This window comes from Helianthus annuus, chromosome 9 (genome assembly GCF_002127325.2).
Source record: "Helianthus annuus cultivar XRQ/B chromosome 9, HanXRQr2.0-SUNRISE, whole genome shotgun sequence".
In the NCBI taxonomy this organism is placed as follows: Eukaryota; Viridiplantae; Streptophyta; class Magnoliopsida; order Asterales; family Asteraceae; genus Helianthus; species Helianthus annuus.
The window spans coordinates 11,435,436-11,452,691 of record NC_035441.2 but is presented as its reverse complement, the minus strand read 5'-3'; the positions used below and the strand labels follow the sequence as shown (position 1 = coordinate 11,452,691).

Genomic DNA, 17,256 nt, shown 5'->3' with positions numbered 1-17,256 from the left:
ATACTCGGAAGTTCAATCTTGCGGGGACCCTTTGTAAGTATTCCTTCATTCTTTTATTGCTTTTCGAGTCCGAAAGTCAAACTTTGTTTGACCTTCTGCATTTACCAGTTTATAGTCAATGCGAAGTTCGTTTGAACTTCACAACGTGAGCGTAATCACGATGGTTATAGTCCCTAGTAACTATACCTACTTATTACCACGTTATCTAGGCTCAATGACGAGTCATAGTTTCGGCCAAAATGCATTTTCTCGCGTATTTTGTAACCAAACTACTCTAGGGTATTAAAACCGTTTGTTTTAATACCAAACCTGTTTTCTAACTTTACTAAACATGTTCTAGCATGTTTAGCTCGTCGCTTTTAAATTTGTGCTTGTTTAGGGTCGTAAAGGTAAGCGATCTAATCAATCGCTTATGCTTTCGAACCCGACCCATTTGGTCGATCTTTAGGATCCGACCAAACACTTTAGGTGACCATAGTTGTATAGGGAATAACCTTCCGAAGGTTATACCTTATGGTCACATCGTTTAAGTAGTTGTATGATAAGTAGTTCTTATGCCTTAGGTAAATTACCAAAATACCCTTTTTGCGCCAAAATTCATTTTAAGCCTATGTAACATAATTTTTGACATCTAAACTGATTTAGCAACAATATTAAGCATGTTAAGGCATAACTTGCTTTTCATAGGACTAGTTAAGCATTCCGAACGCGTTTTACGCGAGCGACGCGTTAAAGTAGCATAAGCTACCTAAACGGGTCGTAACGGGTCAAAAGCACTTAGGATAGGTTTCGTTTTAGTACGTAGGCTTTGTTAAACCATGTTACATAAGTTCCCCTACTTATTTGGTTTACGAACCCTCGTACTACCCGATCCTCCGATAGGTCCGTTTATTAATGTAGATACCGATATAGGTGTCGTTTGATTCCGTGATCTTCAAGCTTTGCTTGGTGGTTATCCTACGACTTCTAAGCAATCTCAAGTGAGTACATAGACCCCTCTTTTACTGTTTTTCAAACATTTTGGGGTGAAACACATGTGCCTACTTGTTACTCTCATGATTTCATGCTTTTATATCATATACTTGCTATGTTCATTAGTACACTATTAGTACATGATTTCATTGTGTTTTTACTATGTATGTTTACTTAGCATACTTAGTACATCGTTTTACATGACATTTCATGCTATGTATGTTCATCATTTTTCATCACATGCTATGTATGCCCATTGTGTGCATATTTACACTACAAAAAAGTGACCATTAGAGACTAAATTATTAGGGACTAATATATCAGTCTCAAATACATAACATCTAGGACTAATTTATCAGTTACCGATAATATTGGGGACTGATTTCTACACAACATAATTTAGCGACAGAAAACCAGTCGCTAATACCTTGACACCTTATTTGAGACTAAATTTCAGAGGCAAATATGTTCGCACCATATGACATTTTGGAGGGACATTTATAGGCTACTGAATTTAGTCTCAAATGTGTTCCCTCTATAATGATAAGTAGTGTAAATGTATTGGCAACTAATCTTGAGTCTCTAATATATCGGCTGGATTCAAGTTTTGCTTCTGAAGCTCGGTTCGGGCTCGAATTATAATTTCTATTTATATCAATATAGTTATTTTTTATAGTTTTATAAAGAGTGATTATTATTAAGTAAATATATATTTGACATATTAATTAAAAATTATATAAATATTGGGCTCGTTTATACTCGCGAGCCATGTTGAGCTCAATAAACAAAGCTTGGGCACGGGTTTATTTACCAAATAAGCATGTTTTTAGGCTCATGCTCAAGGATTGAGCCCATTTAAGCCTGGCTCATTTTAAGCTTTTTTCGAGCTGAGCTCGAGGAGCTTGCAAGTCTGTCCCCTAGTAACGAACATGATTCATTCAACCCAATTTTTTCATAATAATATTAGAAGACAAACTAACCTATTTTTTCATTTATTTTTTTATCATTTATACATTTGTCAGTATAATTAAAAATATATAATTTTTATTTTATATAAATTATAAGTAAATATATGAGTTAAATGTCATTTTAGTCCATGTGGTTTGGGTCATTTTGGCAGTTTAGTGCAAATGTTTTATTTTTCTTCTGTGGGTTCAAAAAGGTCGCACTGTTGCCATTTTAATCCATTGGGTTAACTTTATCCATTTTTTTCTGTTAACGAGTATGACAATTCGGTCATTTTATATGGCCGAATTATACTTCTAGTTAACAGAATTACATATAAAACAACCGAATTGTCGTTCTCGTTAACGGAAAAAATGGATCAAGTTAATCCAGTGGACTAAAATGGCAACGGTGAAACCTTTTTGGACTCACAGACGAAAAATGCAACTTTTAAACTAAACTGCCAAAATGACACAAACCATAGGGACTAAAATGGCATTTAACTCTATATTATACAAATATTTTATTAGCATAATTTAATGTTATTAAAAAAAATGATGCAGATTATTAGTATAATTTAATGTATTAAAAAATGATGCAGATTTATACTCAGTTTTTCCATTTAAGATCTCAAATAATTTTCATGAAAAATTAAAATCCCTCCTAAATTTTTCAATTTCTCCCTCGTTCCCTAAAGTCCTGCTGCTTTCCAAACACCAATTCATATTCCCACTTGATCCCAAAATTCCTAATCGGTCTGTTCTTCAAAACCAAGTCATATTCACTCATAAGGTTTCTACCCAAAATCCCAATCGTTCGACCGTGCTTAGCCGCAAGCGACCACCAATCGGCTGTTTGCAGTCGTTACTGAGTTGCTTTTACTATAACAATCAACCATGTTCCAATCGACCTCTTTGTAAGTGTGTATACGATACAATTTGTTCCATTTGTTTCACGTCCTAATTGCAATTTTTTGTTTCTTATTTTCGGTTTACACACCATCTGTTTCACGTCCTAAATGCTTCATACAACTGACATTTTATTTCATATGCCTTCTTATGAGATAAATGAATCTTTATATCTTGTTTTTCACTAATACTTTTGATTTGCAGACTGAGAAGACTTAATAAAACTGTGATACCGTTTACAACTGAATTAGAATTATACTTTACAGTCAACCCTTTATATTTTCTTTGCTTGTTTATTTTTTGCTAGTTTTAGTAGTTTTTAACACTCCTGCTATTGATATATATACCCATTTTAATTAGCTTGAACAATTTTCTTTTAAAGGCTAAAGTTTATTATGAGTAAACCAGCCTGAACCCGAGCTTTGCTTACCGAGCCTGCTTACGAGCAATGAGCACGCTACTTCTGTAATTTTTAATTAATATGTTAAATAATAATAATTACTATCTATAAAATTATGAAAAATAACAAAATTATATATAAAATAATAATTATAATTAATACTTAATTAATGTTGACAAAACAAAGGAAATTTTGGAACAAATAGAACAGCAAATCAAATTATATTGTGATGATTATCTTTCTTACACTTAGTGAAGATTCTTGTTTTAATGCTAAGATACAAAAGCTGGTAAGTTCATATTATTTTTCGTGGCTATAAGATATAAATTATTTTGTTGTTATTTTTAAGTATAATTTTACATATAGAGATCAATTTTTTAAGTGTTTATCTCAACTGCCATCATGCTTGTTACTACTTAGGGTGAATGGGGCATTTTTAGCTCTCATTTCAACCCATTACAAGCCAAATCTACCCAAAAGAGATGGGGACTTGTTTAATCTTTTTTGATGAACGACACTTGTCTAATTAAATTGAATACATCCATCTTTTATTTCACTTTTTTTATTTTATATTCTACTAAATTATGGTACTCTGTTCTTTTCAGCAGAACTGCAAATGTATATCTGACTTCCTCATGATCTTATTGGAAATACTTAATGCAATCGTGACCTACGCATTCCCATGGAACCTGAGGTGCGTAATTAAAGTTATTCGGTATAGTAGGCAACTTGGAAGATGGTTGGGTTGGTAGGATGGATAAGCATCGAAATGGTTCTTTTCTTAGAAGAGGTCAAAATGGTTGGGTCGGATTGGCTTGACCTGCTTGATTCAAAATAAAACCCAAATTAAAGCATTAATAAGTAGTCATCATGTGAATCATATTACCTAAACGTAAAATATGGTTTCAAAGAGTAGTAATACTTGCCCTCATGTCCTTCTTAAGTTGTTTTGATGTTTGCCTTATGTACTTAACTACGTATGTCTGTGTTGGAACAAACAAACAAACAAGTATTTGATAAGTAGTTGGGTTTGAAGTCATTTAACCACCTATTGGTTTGCTTTGGTGTTTGGTTTGTGCACCTTGTCGATGTCTGTTGGGAATCTTGTATAAAAGTTGAGCTATCGAGTCATGATATATTACTTGTATGGTGGCCTTGAAGGGGAGTAACTTGGATGTACTTATATTGGCTACGAACGAATGGGTTTTATCATATGCATATATAATGATCATTATTTAATATTTTGTTTTTTTATGCATGGGTGCTATAAGCTATGGATGAAGATGCATATCCAATTTGCATGAATATATCAGCACTTGTTTCCTTGTCATCAAGGTATATTACATATAATGTTGCATTTTACGATTTTAAGTTAGATGCTCAGGCTTATGAGTTACCTCACGAGTCTAACATTAGTCTGCCTTTCAATGTGTTAGATAGGATTTTAGCAATTCGTTTGATTTGTTTTAATCATCATTCAATAGGTTGGGCATCAAGGGTGAAAGAAACTCATGTAGAGGGCTGCACAAAGGAAAAGATCAAGGTTACAATCTGGTTTTCAACTTAAAACAAGCAATATTTGGTGTTAGATAAGATATCAAAGTAACTCGTCTTGAGAGTTGTGGACCTTGCAACAAGTCTTGTGTCCAACCTGGGACTAGCGTGCCCAAATGCACATGTGATAAAATTCAAGTTTTCTCTTTAGCTCTGTTTATGCAAGTTTAGCTCTCAATATTTGTAGAATTTATACATTGTTGCAAATTTCTTGGAATATAATATATGTAAATTATGTTTAGCAACATATTTGTAATAGATTGGGTCCTCATTTAAACTCATTTGTTTTGTATTAAAACATGTTGGGTACTAAGAGTAAATGTTACCTAATACTCATTTCTAGTCTCTAAAAACCATAGCTGACCTGATACTGATTTCTAGTTTCTAAAAACCACAACCGAGACAAAAATGACATGATAATTGTGATTAATTTTTAGTCTTTAAAAGAAACATATCAAGAACCAAAATGACGAGTTTAGGGACTAATTTTCAGTTTTCGATACATCTTATTAGGTACTGAATTCACACAGAATTGTGAATATTAGAGACAAAATAGAAGTGATTTTAACAACTAATTTTCAGTCCCTAAAGAAATGTGTAGGAGAGTGGAATATCATAGTATCATAAACTAATTTTTCAGTCACTGAAAATATGCATCAGAGACTAAAATGATGTTGTACCACGGTACACATTTAGGACTGACTTTATATGTTTCAGAGACTGAATGATAGTTCTTGTTGGTGCCATACATAGGGAACTGATTTTTAGTTACTAAAGCCACTATCTAGTACTAGGTATCCGAGACTAGCTGGGGACTGGCAAATCAGTCTCCAATACCCATTAGGGACTGATTTTGATGCATCAGATACTGATATTTTAGTCCCTAATACTCATTTTTTGTAGTGTTAGTACATCGTTTTACAAGACATTTTATGCTTTGTATCATGCTATGTATGACCATCCGTCGCATACTAAGTACATTGTTTTTGCATTCTTACCTATGGTTTGGTGATTACATATTTCACTTGCCATACAATGACATTTTGTTTACACATTACTTGATTGACATTTGACAACGGTTTAGACATGGGCAATTTACATTGGTGGTTTCTGTGGGTAAGTGATTTGAGTAACGAGACGTGTGTAATGTGATACAAGCATGGTGGATACGCCGCTGGTACTTCCTATATATAAGTGCTTGTATTATATTACATGGCGTAGTGTTATTTAAATCATTCATTGGGATTTATACATTTTTACACAAATAACATATTTTTCACAAGACATTGTTTTACAAAACAGTTTGTTTTATACAAACTCCTTTTTACTTGGTTATTCACTTAACCTTACATCATTCTTTTTAACTATACCTATCTATCATCGATTTTCAAACATTTTATAAAAGCAAACATTTAAACTGGATTTATGACAAGTTTTTGGTTAAACATTTTCTTAAACCTAAGTCATGAATCCTGTTTTTCATAAAACCTATGTACTCGCCGACATTTTTATGCTGACGTATTTTCACATGTGTTTCAGGTACTATAGTTGATGACTATTGATGATGATATTGATGCATGCTCACATAGAATTGGACGAGGCCTTAGTGACATTAAAAGATGCAAGACTAGTTAATTTTGTTATGTTTCTTTATTGTTAAGAAACTGTAACTCATTTGATTCAATAAAACGAAATTTGTTTAATCCATGGTTGTGAAACAATGATTCTGTTACAACACTCCCCGACGTTTCCGCCAAGTTTTGTTGTTTTACGTGGTCGGGGTGTGACATGTCGGCATATCGTGGATCTATATGAGCAGCAAAAGGTGCACGGTCAAACAGTACTGACATGGGATCAGGTAATGGTGCATCAACAATAGGGTCATCCACCAATGGTGGAGCAACAACAGGGTGATCAGCAATGGGTATATCATCAACAATAGGTGCAATGGCCGGGTGCATCGTCATGAATAGGGTCATGCTCTAGTGCAGGATCATGAACAACTACAGGCTCTAGGGCCATGACAGGCTCCGGATCAACAAGATCCATATCAAAATCAGCAGGGATATCAAACAAAGGCTCAACATGAGCTACGGGCGCCTCTAGGGCTGGTCCAGGTGAATGAACTCGATCTCTTGGTCAGTATCGAAATCAGGGGAAAGACAGGATCAAAATCATCATCGACCTCGTGGTCAAACTCGAACTCATGTGATGGACCGGGTGTAGCTGACAACGCCATGTCGGGGTCGGCGTTGGAAGATTGATGATGCACTCCCTGAGTGTGTAAAGACGTAGATGCCACAGACTCGAAGGAATATTAGACAGGTGAACTAGCAGGAAGCTCCTCTACAGGGACCTCAGCAATGGGTAGAATGACGTCAGCAACAATAGGGGCCCCGCCCTCATAGTCAGCCTCAGGTGGATTCGCTTCGAATAGACCAATGTCGTCATCAGAAACGACATCGAGTGGCATGTCTACGAGTAGAAAAGCAGCAAGCGGTATAGGAGCAGGGATCACCGCAAGAGGTAAATCCCCCGCAGGAAGGCCATCAGCAGGCTCAACTCTGACGTCTGGCAGCGCGAACGGCTGAAATTATCGTCATCAGTGCTGGTGGTGTCTGATGTGTAGACCTCTCATTCTGACGAAACCTCGTCATCTGACACAACTGCCTTAGGATCCGAGGTCTCCGATACTCAAGTGTCTGAGGATGATGGCATGATGTCTGTAACACAACCACACATATGCACAAATAATCAATATTAGATCAAATATACATGTAAGTCACCATATAGCAAACAAGTACTTCTCCTAGTCTCCTAGACTACCCTCCCAGCCTCTCAGACTGAACCTCGTAGCCTCTCAGACTAACTCCCTGGCCTCTAAGACCAACCTCCCAGTCTCTAAGACTAAATCTCCCCAATCTCTAAGATTGAACCCTTCAGTCTCCAAGACCGAACCTCCCTCAGCCTCTAAGGCTGAACCTCCCCAGCCTCTAAGGCTGTACTCCCTCAGTCTCTAAGACTGAACTCCCTCAGTCTCTAAGAGTGAACCACAATTTTTAAGAAAAATGTTTTTTTGTGCCTTTTATTTGTAAAAATGTTTTGTACTCTGGATCTGGACGTTTTAGTGCATGCAATGTAAAATATGTTTTCGTGAGAGCCCTAGTGATCATAGTCAAGACTCGAGAAAGAATCCTAGTTCGCTATGATCAATGCTCTGATACCAAGCTGTCACACCCTTGCTTTGCGGAAGCGTGGGTTTATTTGGTGTGACTTCTTAATACCATAGCATAATCACAACAACGCTATATGAAAATAAAACCATGATGTTCATCCATTCATCAAATTTTTAAAAGTTAACACGACAACATCGTTTTAAAAAGTTGACACAACAACCCAGATACAACCATGACATAAAGAAAACATGTTTAACGACATAACAAAAGACATGAATTAAAAACACAGTTTAAGACTTATGACCCGTCCAGGCAAAGGTCACGCTCCCTAAACTTGGATGACATCATTATTCCTACGCAGCTTGACGTGATGCATACCGTGCCAGATCTACTAATTTCCTGAAATACATGTAATTTGAAAAATCAACAAAAGTTGAGCGAGTTCATGTAAAAGTGAGTATGAATAAACCTTTAAAGTATGTATAAAAGTCCCTGGTATGTAGCAATAAGGAAAAAGAGATCGCCAATGGGTTGCAAAGCCACTGGTATGTGTGAGAAGTGCAGGGAAACTCAAACCTAGAAAATTTGTTACCGGGCTTCGGCTGGAAGAAAAAGTCACCTCTATGGGCGCCCCGGCCTCACGGGTGTGGGCTCGCTACACCCAGATAGATCTATCACTCTTGTGTCCTTCGGTCCTAACAAAGAGGATTAATGGTCTCAAGTGTTATTGCCCACCCCTCACATGATCTAGTAGTATAAACCCTCCCTACGCTAACCATACCATGTAATAAATGTTTGTAGTAAATGTCGCATGTATTTCACCCCCGAAGTATAAAACTGAAAACAGTAAAGAGAAAAGGGGGAACATGAACTCACAGAAGTGCGTATCCAGAAACGTTAATCTCCAACTCTAACTGCTGCGTGACGACCTACACGTACTAATTCCTATTAGACGGACGGCCGTGCCTTAGCTTAAGATTTAACGTTTTTGGGAAATAGTTAGACAACTATTCCTTATTCACACTTCTTAATTATTTTATAACTATATTCCTTCCCAAGGATGGGGGTAATAATACATGTGTGCTTTATAATTCCGAAAATATATTTTTTAGTCTCACTTGAAAATATATTTTAATCACTTGTCTAAAGAATTTTAAATTCCAAAATATATAAATTTTTCCCAAAAATATTATATTTTATTCATAAGTTTTCCAAAATAATATTTCACCAAAAATATACGAATAAGAGTATTTTTTCCGAAATATACATAAGTTACGTTTTAAAGTTCGCGTTGTAACAATACTTGTGTAACTTAAATATTTATTTTGTGAGAGCGTTGATATTATTTTGGAGTTGTAATTTCACGGTATTTCCAAGTTATATTATTTTTAACCTAAAAATAATATATCTAGTTCACATAATAAACAAACAATCACACAATCGTTTTATTATAAAATATATATTCTAAATATATATTCCACAAATTTTATTTACGAAAATCAACCTCCGGCACTTGGTATTCTTGTAATAAAAATCATGGCGAAGTTTATTTTGAAAAACCGAGTTAAAAATACATTCGTAACGCTTGTTAGAAAAAATACTACTAAGTGTTATATTTCTAGAAAAATTTCGCCAGAGTTTCCTCTGTAAATGGAGGTGTCCATGCTTTTTAGCATATCATTTTCTTTTATAAAATCAATCAAACAATTTAACAATCAACAATATACAATTTTTGATCACTAATCTTGACAAAAATAAGCCTAAACCACAAACTTATGAACTTGAAAGTTTGTAAAAATATGTAGTAAGTTACTAACATATTTAGTAGGTCTTGTTATCTTTAAAAATAAGATTAGTTTCTTAAAAACTTTATTTTTAAATAATATGTATTTTCACAACTTCCAGTCATGATTTTCAAAATTATTTCTTTGTAAAATTTTCTTGTTACACAAGTGTTCCTACACTTGTTTACCCACTAAAAATGTGTTTAGTTCATACAAGATCCGGGTTTTAACAAAACTAATATTTTTCACTTGGTTCTTTCGAAAAACCACTTGTAGATCTTTAGATCTACAAGTTTACATCTTTATTTTTCAAGAAAAATTATATTTATTCAAGTTCAAGGTTCATGGATGAATGGTTTCATCATCCTTCATAACTCTATCTTTTACATCTTGCTAGTTCATGTTCTTAAACATGATCTAGCAAGTTTTGATGATGATCCATCTTACTTCTACTAACAAACAATATCCAATAATCATAACAACACAAGATCTACATGATTTAACCATACATCTATTCTTTATCCACTCTTTATCCCTTTATGTTTCAAGATTAGTTTATGTTCATTAGTGTTCTTAACATTTAATCATTCTATCATCTATTAACCACTAAAAATAAGAACAAGATGAAGTTTTGGAGCACTTACTACTAGCACAAGGCTAGGGGAGAAACAAGGCGTAAAAGTGGTGGATAAAAGAAAACTAGGGTGGTCCTTGAACTTCTGAGTGCACCAAGCTTGTTTGTATGACCTCTTGCACCTTTAGATGTATGAAAAATGCTTGAACAAGACTTAATGGTGGTGGTAGTGTGGTATGGTGGTGGCGGCCATGAATGGGGGAAGGAGGAGAGGAGAAGCTTTGTGATGTTGGGTGTTTGATAAAAGAGAGTGATTACCTTCTAAACCTATTTATAAACCAAGTTTCAAGTTTATCCAACATGTATTATGCTTCATATCTTCCAACATTTAACAATTAAATAATCAAAAGCAAGCAAGGGTGGGTCACCCTTGTGGTGACCGTCGAGTAGGGGGGGTAGGGGGTTGGGTTGTAATTCTTGGTTACATGTTTAGTTAGGATTTTAGGTGTTTAGCTAGAATATTTAGGTGTGTGTTATAATATAAAGTATGTTAGGGTGTTCGGGGATCCTAACTAGCTCAGAAAAGTAAAAACAATGTGTTTGGCAATATTTTTATGTCCCGGGTAAAGTCCGGTTGTTCGGTTGGATGTTGATCCGTTAAAGTGCTAAATAAAGCTTTAAAGTGTCTTTTATATTGTTTTTAGTGACACATTAAATTCCCAACACCTTGGAAAGTGTCTAGGAATATTTCGCCAAGTTTTTGCACTTTACTAGCATTGTTAAATGCTAAATTTTGGTATTCAGTGCGGAATTCTGCACTTAAAGTATGTTTTAGGCACTTCTGGTCACTATAACTTTCACCTAGTGATGCAGTTTTATGGTCCTCACCTCCCTACACTCCCTACTAGTGTAGTATTCTATTCCTGGCCCATAGTGGCCTCAAAACAATGTCTGTCTAGGTGCTGGCATTGTCAGCATGTTTCTGGGTTATCCGCTCACTGTGCTAACTGTGCTTTGTGCATCAAGTTTGTCACTAACGTTTGTGTGTAATAAATAGAGTGACAGTATAAAATGTGATGCATGAGTATGTATGTATCAGAAAACAGAAAGCAGTTCAATCATAATTGTAATCAAGCACAGTAATTAAGCACTAATTAAATATTAATTAATTTGTACGGATACCTAGATTTGTGAGGGTTGCCACGGAATTCAGAATTCACCTATTGCCAGGGACAACACTGATTGCTAAAGCACCTTATCGTTTAGCACCAGCAGAGATGCAGGAACTGAAGAAACAGTTGGACGAACTTTTGGAGAAAGGTTTCATATAGCCTAGTTCATCGCCGTGGGGAGCACCAATCTTAGTTGTCAAGAAGAAGGACGGATCGATGCGTATATGCATTGATTACCGCGAATTGAACAAGGTTACGATTAAAAATCAGTACCCACTACCGAGAATCGATGATCTGTTCGATCAACTGCAAGGAGCTCGATTATTTTCTAAGATCGATTTACGCTCGGGATATCATCAACTGAAAGTACAGGAAGAGGACATTCCTAAAACTACTTTCAGAACAAGGTTTGGTCATTATGAGTTTACAGTCATGCCATTTGGTTTAACCAATGCCCCAGCCGCATTTATGGACATGATGAACATAATATGTAAACCATATCTGGATAAATTCATAATTGTCTTTATAGATGATATTCTTATTTACTCGAAGAATAAAGAGGAGCATGCAGCGCATCTGCATACGCTTTTAAATTTGTAGAGAAAAGAAAAGCTTTACGCTAAATTTTCAAAATGTGAATTTTGGTTAGAAGAAGTGCAATTTCTTGGACACCTAGTTAATCACGAGGGAATTCATGTATATCCCACAAAGATCGAGGCGATTACTAAATGGAAAGTCCCTGAATCACCGACGGAGGTGAGAAGTATTCTTGGACTAGCAGGCTATTATCGACTTTTTATTCAAGATTTTTCTAGAATAGCCTTTCCCTTAACAAAATTGACCTGCAAATCAATTAAGTTTGAATAGGGACCAAAACAGGAAGAAGCTTTTAAAATTTTAAAACATAAGTTAACCTGTTAGTACATTTATGTCTATCGCCTCCGTCATCTCAGTTCGTAGCAGAAACAGAAGAACTTTAGTGATTATATTGTTATATCTTGTAACTAAAAGGCAAGGTGGCATGATTGTAAATAAGGAGAACTCTCCTTATACCTTGGCCTATAAATAGAAGCCTTAGGCTTTTAGGTTAGGACTTTTGCCATTTTACATCTTGGAGCTTAGAGGTTAGAGAGAGAAGCTAGAGAGAGAAAGTAGAGAGAGAAAGGCAAAAGGTGATTCGTGTTGCTTGTACATTTTCATACATTTCTATAGAATCACAGATTGAGTACGTCACGTGTGTTTCGGTCGTTCACGTTCACGGATTCCGCACGTCGAACGTGTTATACGCAATCGTTTCGGAGTCAAACCGGTCCTAACAAGTGGTATCAGAGCAGGAGCTCGATTGCATGGATCAAACGCACGAATTCGCACAGAAATCCATCAGATTCAGAGTCGTTTTCACTCAGATTTGTCAAATTTCTTCACTCTTCATCTTCTTCACGTTTTTTTAACTGAAAATCGCAAAATTAAACGACTTTTTACGGTTCAAATTGGCTGAATTTTTGATATGTTGTGCGCCTATATCTGATCTGTGATCTTTCAAATTTTCAGGTCAAAATTCCAAGTAGTTTGGGAGAAATCAGTGATTTTGTGCTCGTTTTTGCTGAAAACATTCGTCAAAATGTTCATCAGATTCTACTCGATCGAGTAGGCCAGCCGTTCGGTTAGGCTACTCGAACGGCTAGCAAGGAGCTAACCGTTCGAACAGAAAAATCTCACTCGAACAGGAAACTTGGATCGAATAGTCAACTCGATCGGCTAGCATAACCTTCCTACTCGATCGGCTAGCTGCCCCAATCGAACAGCATTTAATGAGTTGACTATTTGACTTTAGCCGATCGAACAGCAACATCTCTGACACTGTTATTCATTTAAGTCATTGACTTTTGACCCTAACCGATCGACTAGGAATACCTGTCCTATTCACCGTTATAATATCCAATCAAACAATCTCACCTTTCTGTTAGCAAATCATCTAATAACACTTCACCTTTTAAGTCAAACAATTGACTTGTGTACTGACATTAGCATGTGTGATTAAAGATTATCGATTCATGAGAAACATTAAATGAAATTGATGATTATAATCAACAAACAAACTGCACTCAGATTTAAACGGCCCTATCAACACATTTTGGGAGGCATTTTTGTCGGATATTGAACTTTGTCAACCATTTTTTTTACCCAATTCCACCGCCCCACTCACAATCTTTGCATTAATTGGCCAACTGAACGGTTATGTCTTGTAAATTAGTGCCAATAGATTCAAGTTTAGCGTGAAGTTTTATCATTCGGCTAGCAGTCACTTGAATCGGTTGGCATAGCCGATCGAACAGCAGGTTTAGCTTTATCTCGATCGAACACCCCGCTCGATCGAACACGCCGCTCGATCGAACACGCCGCTCGTTCGAACATCTCACTCGATCGGCTAGCCTAGTCTATTCATTGCATCACTCATTTTTGACGTTGACTTGATTGACCCTAGCCGATCGGCTAGGATTCTTGTTCCATCAACCGACCTTGACAACCAATCGGCTAGCAATACATATCATTTTAAGTCAACATTTTCAGAAATATCTCAGAAGCGTTTACTTATCACGAGATTCCGTATATTCATAATCGAGAAGTGTGCTTAATATTGAAAGGTCGAATAACATTTTGTATCATACTTGAACTTGTTGGCCATATATAAAAGTGTTTCAGTTCAATTTTTAATACATGCATTCACACCGTCACACTTAACATTTTTGGCTCAATGAATGTTTGACTAGTGTAACTTTGGCCAATGAAGTTGAGGTTTGTATTAAACATGTCGGCCACTTCTTAAGTTCACTTCCCAAGAATTTTTGACTAAAGTCTATGTCATTTGCCACCCACTTTATAATTCATTCATCATCCACCGCCATTTTCATGTGGCTTCATCATTGGCCCAAAAGTCATTAGCGGCCCTATCCAAATTTTTTTAAATAAAAAAAAAAGGGGAGGTGATTGCAAATTAGACGGCCCATGTGCAAGAATTTTAAAAGTTAATACAAATCTTGCCGTCCACTAATTCTTGAGGTCCAATCAGATTTTAGTTGAAAAATTAAAGGGTGGAAAGATCATAAATTGTGTAGGCCATTTAGCAAATAATAAACACTGTGTGCATATGATTGTATTGTGAAGTGATCATGTGAACATTGATCTTATAGAAGTGTAAACCAATTGATCGAGGTCTGTCGTAGTGATTGCTTCTGTAGTGTCTTCATTCGGCTAGCAACCTCGATTGGCGAGAATTTTTCTTGAATCAGCTAGCAAGTTCGATCGAACTAGTCACTCGATCGGCTAGGAAGTATCTTCAATCGAGTAGGCCACTCGATCGATTGGTGTACTCAATCAAACAGCAGCGTTAATTTTCATTCGATTGACTAGTACTGTCTTGGTTCAATCAGTTCACTCGATCAACTGGTGTATTCAATCGAACTGCACAAATCACTATCAATTGTTCAAACTTCCGTGCGTACAAGTTGATTGATATTTTTGAACTAATCGATTGTTTACGTGATTGATTCAGGTGATTCAAGGTAATTCAGAAGTTCAAACCATAGCTGAGGAATTTTATAACACGTTTTTCAACGCATTCACATCCGAATCGTCCGAGATTGCAAATGTTACACCAAAAACCATCACGAAGGCGATCAATGAGAACATCAAGCATGATAATTTTTACGGAACACATTCAAAGCCGCCAACGCTAGAGAGCATTGAGGACTACACTTGGTGGAAAGAACGGTTCATCAATTGGGCGAAAGCGTATGCGCATGAAAGTTGGTTTTGCCTTGAGTACGGATACGAAAAGCCAAAAGATGACAAAGGGGAAGATCTACCGTTCAAAAGATTCTCCAGAGACGACAAAGCAGAATTTGCCGCCGAACAAAGGATGATTGCATTGATACAGTCAGCGATTAGAAACGATATATTTGCATTGCTTAATCATAGTGGGTCATCAAAATCGGTTTGGGAAGCTTTACGTATTAAAGCTGAGGGTGGTAAACAAATAAAAAAGAACAAAATCGCTTTACTTAACAAGAAATTTGATCTTTTTGATGGTTTAAAAGGAGAATCGGTGAGGCAAATGATAGAGAGATTCTGTCATCTAAAAATTGAACTCGAAAGATTTGAAATTGCTAAAACAAGAGAAGAAATCATTGATAAAGTGATTGAAGCGTTACCACGAGTTGATCAGTGGCAAACGTTTGTGTTTATTTTGAAAAATGATGATTTATATGATACAATTTCTCTTGATGCATTGTTTGAAAAGATTGAGAGTCATGATCTAGAGCTACAGAAGCAAAGCAAGATGACAGAGTCTTCACGTCAACAGAATGTCGGCTTGTATTACAAAAGTAGTGTACTTTCAGAAAAAGGCGTTGGTTCACCAAAGACAGCATTCATTGGTGAAAAGATGAAGGAATCACAAACAACGTCAACAAGTCACCATTCTGGATATCATTCATCTTCAAAAACAAATTCTGAAGAAACAGACGAAATTTTGTGCAACATCGCTCTTAAACTGAAGAATTCTCCAGCAATGAGCATCAATGCAGCGAAGCAGCAAATGAGCTTTCTTGCATCTGTCCTGGAATCATATGAAGGTCTGGTAGCTGGAAAAATAGGTAATTCTGAACTGACAAAAGAAGACTACGACCAGATTGATCCAGAGGAGATGGAGCTTATTGATATTCGTTGGTGTTTGGCAAGCTGCATTCGGAGAGCTCAAAGATACATGGAAATTACTGGGAAAGAATCTCTTGGTGGTCCATCGACAAAGCTCGGATTCGACAAGTCAAAAGTGACCTGCTTCAAATGCAAGCAAAAGGGTCATTTCAAAAGAGAGTGTAAGAATGCAGAAGTTGCTGAAGTAAATGAACGTCCTTTCAACGATGACTATTATCGAAAGGCGATTTACCATCGAAGCAGAGAAGAACCAAAGTTGATTGAAGAAAAACCAAAAACAACTTCCAGGGCTTGTCCTGTCATTTATCCTGATGAAGGGTATGATTGGTCTCAAATTTGTCCAGAAGAAGATCGACTGGAAAATGTTCGTAAAACAGCTCATGGGAAAGCTGTGACAGCACCAAGAAAGTTTGCGCATGTTGCTGAAATCAAAGAAGAAAAAGAAACTGCTAAAATCCATGAAGAAAAAGTTGAGAACAATGAGAAAACTCGAGAAGAGACCTTGAGTGAGAAAACATATCGAGAAAGAAACGTTGTTTACAACAGAATGGATGAAATGCAGGAAGAATATGAAAATGCTGTCAGCAACAGAAGATGGGATAAGAAGAGAGAATGTTACTACAACAGAGAAGGAGAACCAGTTGTTCCAAAGAAAGATATAATCTTTGATGATGTTCTTCTCGTTGTCCCGTTGAGAGCTGAATATTACAGAAGGGTGATGAAAGATGAAGCATACGTTAAACAATACGAAAGAGATATCCGATATGCTATGCTGTCATGCTTAAGAAAAAGGGATGAGGAGAAAATGAAGAAGAGTGTTGAAGAAATGGTGGATAATCTGAAGAAGGTTGCTGAAGAGGTTGAAACAGAAGCTGTTAAAGCAGAAGTTGTGAAAGAAGCTGTTACTGAAGAACAGCAAATTGAAGAAGAAGTGAAGACAGAAGAAAAGAATGAGAATGAGAAAGCTGGTAATGATGGTAAGGTAGTCAGTGAAAAACAAGATGATGCTGAGATGAAGCAGCCAGAGGCAGCTGAAAACACCAAGGTGTCTATCA

The 17,256-nt window shown here is 36.3% G+C and overlaps 1 long non-coding RNA gene across 1 annotated transcript; it reads left to right on the top strand.

Moving 5' to 3' along the window:
• The first annotated feature begins 2,617 nt into the window (after positions 1-2,617).
• Positions 2,618-4,923, top strand: LOC110874103. The gene is made up of 4 exons (XR_004866378.1): positions 2,618-2,833; positions 3,834-3,919; positions 4,497-4,560; positions 4,710-4,923. It is a non-coding gene; the product is annotated as an uncharacterized LOC110874103 (long non-coding RNA).
• Positions 4,924-17,256: the final 12,333 nt, after the last annotated feature.